Below are 7,404 nucleotides of genomic sequence, written 5' to 3'. Positions count from 1 at the left end.
ATACAGCCTAAAGAAATTACTTATTTGGATATTTGTGTCTATTGCTATGTGTGCTTAAATCTAAAGAATTCACATTTAATAATATGGGGCCTGAATCATTAAGGATCTTAAATTAAGAGGTTTCTTATTTAAGTCTCCTGGACAAAACCATGTTACAATGCAAGGGGTGCAAATTAGTATTCTGTTTTGCGCATAAGTTAAATACTGACTGTTTTTTCATGTAGCACACAAATATCAACTTTAAATTTCAGTGTACAAATAAGCTATCAAGTATTTGTGTGCTACATGAAAAAACAGTCAGTATTTAACTTATGTGCAAAACAGAATACTAATTTGCACTCCTTGCATTGTAACATGGTTTTGTCCAGGAGACTGAAATAAGAAGTTTCTTAAGTTAAGATCCTTAATGAATCAGGCCCATTGTTTCTTCCTAGACCCATATTGTTATGGAAAACAGAAAGATGGTTGCATGGCTGCAACAAACACATTTCCACTATTTCTTCCATATTTGCATTAGTACTTAGTACTTAGGCTTTGAGCAGCTGTTCGTCTGGAAAGGAAGAGTTAGGGGCAGAGCTACAATGCACACACAGAGGGGACAATTTAACTCGGCGCAAGGTGTCTCCGGCACACCCGTGGAAAACCTCATGCTGATGTTATGCCTGGAATCTCCACTAATTTTTCCTCCCAACCCATAGAAGTGCTAGGAAAAATTTGCGAAGATTCTTACCGTAATTGCCGGCAATGTGCGCAGTACGATGTCTGCACGCCACATAACCGGCAATTGATCTATAGTAATGAGATTAATCAATATGGGCGTGTGTCAAAATCTCTCCTCTCCTCCTCTGTGTGTCAATATCCTCCACAGCCTCCGAGGAAACAATTCTTACATATTTCAACACTAGAAAATAGTGAAATGGAAAAAGTTGCACTTCTTTAAATTAATGAAATGTGTACAAGTGAATAAAATCATTTGAGACGGCAGCCAAAGACAATTGAGACTAATGTGTATGTGCAAACAAAAGAAAATATTGTCCGGCGGTCAGAAAGAAACAATATATAAAAATCACTAAGTGTCAGCATATATATAAAGCAGAATTGTGTGCAAAATATAGCTATATTGGGATTAAGCTCACCTACCAACGTCAAGGCATCTCCTGTAGATGAGTCCCTAAGCTAGTAATACAAACTTATATTCAGGGTGTCCCATTTAAAACCTTCCACTGAACCTCCATCTTATAAAGCATGCAGTACCTGGAGGGAGTTGTTTATAGCTATATTGGAATTGACCCAATATAGCTATATTGTGCATAAAATTCTCTTTTGTGTATATGCTGACACATAGTGATTTTTATAATAGGATTTTTACTCACCGTAAAATATGTTTCTCTGACCCCATTTGGGGACATTGCGATTCATTGGGTATAGTAGGTGGACCAGGAGTCTAGGCACTTATCAAACTTGATTAACAAATAAGCTCCTCCAATACTATGTACTACCTCAGTTTTGTATAACCAAGTCGAGAGATAATGCCAACAGGCTAAAACTATAAACACAGTAAACTTAACAGAACTTTTTTAAGAGCAATAGAGGGTGTGCAGTGTCCCCCAATGGAGTCAGAGAAACAGATTTTACGGTGAGTAAAAATCCTATTTTCTCTTTTCTGTCATCTGGGGACACTGCGAGACATTGGGGAAATACCAAATCTGTAGCTAAGGGAGGGTATGCTCTGGAATGGCTGTGCGTAGCACCCTGCACCCAAAGCTTGCACCCACAGATGCAAAGCCCTGCAACCTATAGAACTTTGCAAAGGTATGGACAGATAACCACGTTGCTGCCCAGGCACAGTTTCTCTGCCGAAGCACCATGATGCGCTCATGGAGCTCATAAGGCCACTGACACTTGGCGAGAAGCTCTGACGTAAGTCAAACGGATAGTGGATGTGATCCAGTGAGCAATGGACTGTTTAGAGGCTGGCCAGCCTCGTTTGTGAACATCATAAGGATGAAAAGGTACATTGTTTAGCGGACCGAAGCCGTGTGATCTACATAATAAGGAAGCGCCCGAACTACACCCAACAGCGGTAAAGTATCATCAGAATCCGTGGAGGAAGGACGGAAGGCGGGCACCACAGTTTCCTGATTTATGTGAAATCTAGACACCGCCTTTCGAACAAAATATGGTTTAGTGCGAAGAAATGCCCTAGCCACATGAAAAAACAAAAAGGGGGAAACATTGCATAGCACCCCCAGCTTGTCGAGCAGACACAATGGCCAAGAGAAACACCACCTCCCAGATGACGTGACGTAAATCTACAGACTCCAAAGGATGCCTTAGTGAGCGCCCTTAGTATAAGATTTAGGTCCCCATGGTTACACAGGATGAACAAAGGGGGGCTGAACATGAAAAACCCTGTGTAAAACAGTCTGGACTTCTTTTAAACAAGCCAGGCGGCATTTAAAATAAACAGAGAGCGCCAAAACCTGTACCTTAAGAGATCCCAACCGGAGTCCCCTAACCAGACCCGCATGTAAAAAGGAAAGCAAGAGAAAACAACGAAAATGCCATGTGTGACAACCGTGAGACTCACACCAGCTAATATAATCGCTCCAGACCTGATGATAAATGGTAGAAGAAGTCAACTTCCTGGCTCTGATCATGGTGGCAACTATTCCATCTGTGAAACCTCTGGATTTAAGGATTGAGGTTTTAGCAGCCACGCCATCAAAGTCAGCCGATCTAAAGCATGGTAAAAGAGAGGTCCCTTAACCAGAAGGCCTGGATGAAGAGGCAGATGAAAGGGGGCGCCGGCGCCATTCCCAGAATGTCTGAGAATCACGCCCTACGAGGCCAATGAGGATCCTGAAAGTTTTGTCTGGACGACATGAGGTCAATGTCTGGTACGCCCCAACATTCTACTTGGAGAGCAAAGATGTCCTTGTGAAGAAACTTTTCCCTGGGGTGAATCTTGTGCCGACTGAGAAAGTCGGCCTCTCAATTTTCCACCCCCGGAATGAAGATGGCTGAGATTATCGGGACATGACGTTCCACCCAAGCCGCGATCTTAGATGTTTCATGAATTGCCATCGAACTGCATGTTCTGCCCGCATGTTCTGCCCTGATGATTTAGATATACCACACCCATGGCGTTGTCTGATTGAATTCTTAAGGGTTTTCCAGTCAAAAACTGTTGTCCCTGAACTAACACTCTGTGAACTGCCCTGAGTTCTAGAACATTTATGGGTAGCTTGGCATCCAGAGGAGACCAGAGCCCTTGGAACCTTAGAGGCCCGATAACTGCGCCCCACCTAGACAGACTGGCATCTGTGGTGATCAGGGTCCAGATCCATGCCTAGAATGACTAGCCCCTTTTAAGATGATGTCTCTTTAACCACCAAGTGAGAGAGACGTGTGGCTTTGGACAGTGTGATTATCTGTCTGTCCAGATGATCGTGGGCGCCTGACCATTTTTGCAAGATTTTCACCTGGAGCGGTCATGCATGGCACTGGGCAAAGGGAACTGCCTTGAACACTGACACTACGGATCCCAGAAGCTTCATGCAACTGAGAAGAGACAACCGTCTGCGAGCTAGCAAAGACTTGGTCTTGTGTATCAGCGAGAGAACTTTGTCTACCGGGGGATAGACTCTCTGAGTTAGAGTGTTGAAATTGAGACCCAGAAAACGCATCTGCTGAGCAGGATGAAGCAATGACTTGAGTAAGTTCAGGATTCAACCATGTGCCTCGAGAAACCGAATTGTAATCTGGATGTGGCGCGAGAGAAAATCCGCTGACGGTAGCTTCAGGGGAAGGTCGTCCTCCGGATAAGGAATGATTATGATTTCTTGGGCGCAAAGTAGACTCGCCATTATTGCCATTACCTTCGTAAACACCCTCAGTGCAGTAGCCAAACCTAAAGGCAGGGTTCTGAATTGAAAGTGATGACTTCTTACTGCAAAGAGGAGGAAGCACTGGTGCCCCTCCTAAGTGGAATGTAAAGATAGCATCCTTGATATCTTTGGATGCCATGAACTGTTCCTGCTCCATACTGGCGATAACCGTGCATAGGGATTCCATGCGGAAACTGAGTACATGGATCTGCTTGTTAGGGTCCGTAAGTTCAGAATTGGATGGAACGATCCACCGGTCTGGGGAACCAGGAAAACATTGGAGTAAAACTCTTTGCCCCTTTCCTGTAATGGTACCTGAACAATATCCCTTGATGACAGAAGTTTGTGGATGGCTTTCTGAAGCGCTATGTGCCTGATGGGACAGGAGGGAGGGGGTGGGGAAAGGAAACGCGATGCAGGGAACTGAACAAGGTCGATTTTATAATCTCTTGTTACAATTCCCCGCACCCAAATATCCGTGATCGAGATCCACCACTGATCCTGTAAGTGAAGCAGATGAGCCATGACCACTCAATCTCAGAGTGGGATCCTGTCATGCCGCAAGCTAATCACTCTATGGACTCCTCTATGTGCAGAGCCCCTACCTCTGTATACTCCTTTGGGGCACGAAGATTGACCTCTCGGAGGAGCCCCCTACCTCTGGCAAAGGCACGAAAGGACCAAAAATGGGACTGTTTTGGCCTAGTAGAGCTGACAGGAAGGGAAGTACTTTTGTCCCCTCTAGCTATTTGGATTATTCTCTCTAATTCATAACCAAACAACGTGACTCCATCAAAAGGCAATGCCTCCAAGGTACTTTTTGATTAATCATCCACGGCCCAAGAACGCCACCATAAAGTGCAGCGAGCCGCTATGATGAGGCCCCCAAACTTAGAATTGACTGACACAGCATCCCTGGCAACTTGCCCTACATATTCAGAGGCCTCCTGAATGCGCTAAAATGAGAAGCTCTGCTCTGGGAACACCAGTCTGGAGACCTCTGACCAACTGCTCTGACCAAGGCTGAATGGCTCTATTAACCCAGGCTATGGCCATATTTGGTCTAAATAAACTCCCTGCCGCCACATAGGCTGAACAGAGAACTAGGTCACACTTCTTATCAGTATGATCTTCAAGAGAGACCCTGCCCTGAAGTAGAAAACAACCGGAGTATGTACCCTAGGGGTTCCCTCCAACTTTGATAACTCTTTTGGAGAAAGAGGGTAGAGTCTTAAATTTTACCGGCATCTGGAAGTGCTTGTGTGGCTTCTGCCATGCCTCAGACACTATGTCCATACACTGGGGGGAAGGAGAAAAAGACACTAGCTGTTTCTTAGGTCTATTGAAAAGAGAGAAGGTAGAGGAATCCCCTGCCTCAGGCTCTGAAAAACCTAATGAATGGCTATCCCCCAGGATTAGATTTTCCACATTATATGCGGAAGTCGGATCCTCTGAGGTAATTGCCTGTTCCTCCTCCGATTCTAAAAATTCACCATCCTCAGCCGAGGAATGATCCTAACCACTATCCCTGTCTAGAACAATATGTTTACCTTTGTACGTTATAGAAACCTAACGTGATGAGGCCTGAACAGCATCCATGTTGCCTACAGATGACCCAGCAATAGCTTGGGAGGTCTCTCCTGCTATCTGCAGAGACTGAGCAGAATGTGTCTTTATATCAGTTAAGGCAAGAGAAGTCTCATGTACCTCTGTAGACCTTGACATCACCCTAGCAAGATCAGCTATGGATGTCACCACCGATTTGGCCCAGACCGGCTCCTGTAAAGTTGCTGACACCAAGTCGGCAGCATGACGTTCACGATTCAATGCCTCACAAACTGCACAGAGGGCATCCAGTTTAGGCTGTCCAAAAGATAGTTTAGCATTACATTTGGAACAGTTATCGTGTAACACAGACATACCAATGGGGGCCTTACCTTTGGAAGTCCCTTTTTCAGACATAATGTACTCTGAACAGATGAAGCATACTATTTTAAATTTAATATAAAATATTATGTATTATTCTTTTTACATTTCTTTTTGTTTTTTATATTCTAAACACAGTATAGGCTGGAGCCTATACCGAACTGCACTGTCTCCTGGGCACTTAACTGAAACTGAGGTAACTGTCAGAGAGGAGGTACATAGTAGGGAAGGAGCTTATTTGTTAATCAAGTTTGATAAGTGCCTAGAGTCCTGGTCCTCCTACTCTACCTAATGTCTCGCAGTGTCCACCAATGGCAGGAAAGAGAAATATTGTTTGTTTATGAGTGTCGGACAATATTTTTCTTTTGTTTACATGCACTTTGGTCGCAATTGTCTTTGTCTGCCGTCTGAAATGATTTTAATCACTTGTACACATTTTATTTATTTATAGAATTGTGCTTTTTTCTCTTTCATTATTTTCTAGTTTGTTTTTTGGGGATTGACCAATCCCTCCAAGTGCTGAATGCTTTATAAGATGGAGGTTCGGGGGAAAGTTTTAAATGGGATACCCTGAATGTAAATTTTTATCGCTAGCTTAGGGACTCACCTACAGGAGATGCCTTGACGTTGGCATTTGAGCTTAATCCCAATATAGCAATATTGTGCACACAATTCTCCTTTATGTGTATGCTGACACAGTGATTTTTATATATTGTTTGTTTCTGAGCAAAGGTCAATATATATGTCAACACTGCTCTAAAAGCTGTAAAGCTGAGTCAACTCGGGCGTGGCTGAGTGGTCGACGAGAGAGGAAGCTGGACCCTTGAGCTCTGCTTTCTGTAACATCAATTAAGCCCCTTAATCGAACACAAACCAGGCAAATCGACGGTGAATTACTTCCCACTATCCCCTCACCTACCTCTGCTTAGTGTACACTTGGCTGACGATAACTACCGGCAACCCACAAACCATCCATTTACCTGCATAGTGGACGGGACCAGGACCACAGTTCTCCCACCATAAAAGCCTCTCTGCCAGCGCCATCTTGGCTGACCTCCAGGTGCCCTGCATGCCGAGCCAACGGAGCACACAACACCACACACAGGGCTGTTGCAGAGTGAGTGGACCCCGACAACAATAGGTAAAAATCCGAAACCTTGGAAAACACCTCAAGCAATTTAGCCCATCACAACCTCCTTGAGGGCTTTTGTTTCTTAATTACAATCTCAATCCACCTCCCTCCATAGGCTCACTATTTGGATGATGAGAGACCGGAGACACGCCCGTCCAGAGAATTACTTACCAGGCAAGTACAATCTGTATACTTGCAACAACTTGCACCAACTTTCTCTCTCAATCATGAATAAATCCGCATCTAGAATCAAAAAGGTGCAAAATGTAAAAATTATAAATCACTTTCCCCGACAAGACAAATCAAACTCTGCTGGTTCTTCATCTCCTCGAAAACCACCCCTCTTGGGAAAAGGACATGGAAACTGAAGCTATCCCAGAAATGAAGAAAGACATCTCTGACCTCCGCACCCTCCTTTTGGACCTTAAACAAAACCTTAACACAGAATTCCAGAAA

The sequence above is a fragment of the Mixophyes fleayi genome, chromosome 2 (genome assembly GCF_038048845.1).
Source record: "Mixophyes fleayi isolate aMixFle1 chromosome 2, aMixFle1.hap1, whole genome shotgun sequence".
Lineage (NCBI taxonomy): Eukaryota > Metazoa > Chordata > Amphibia > Anura > Limnodynastidae > Mixophyes > Mixophyes fleayi.
This window is presented reverse-complemented; position numbering follows the sequence as displayed.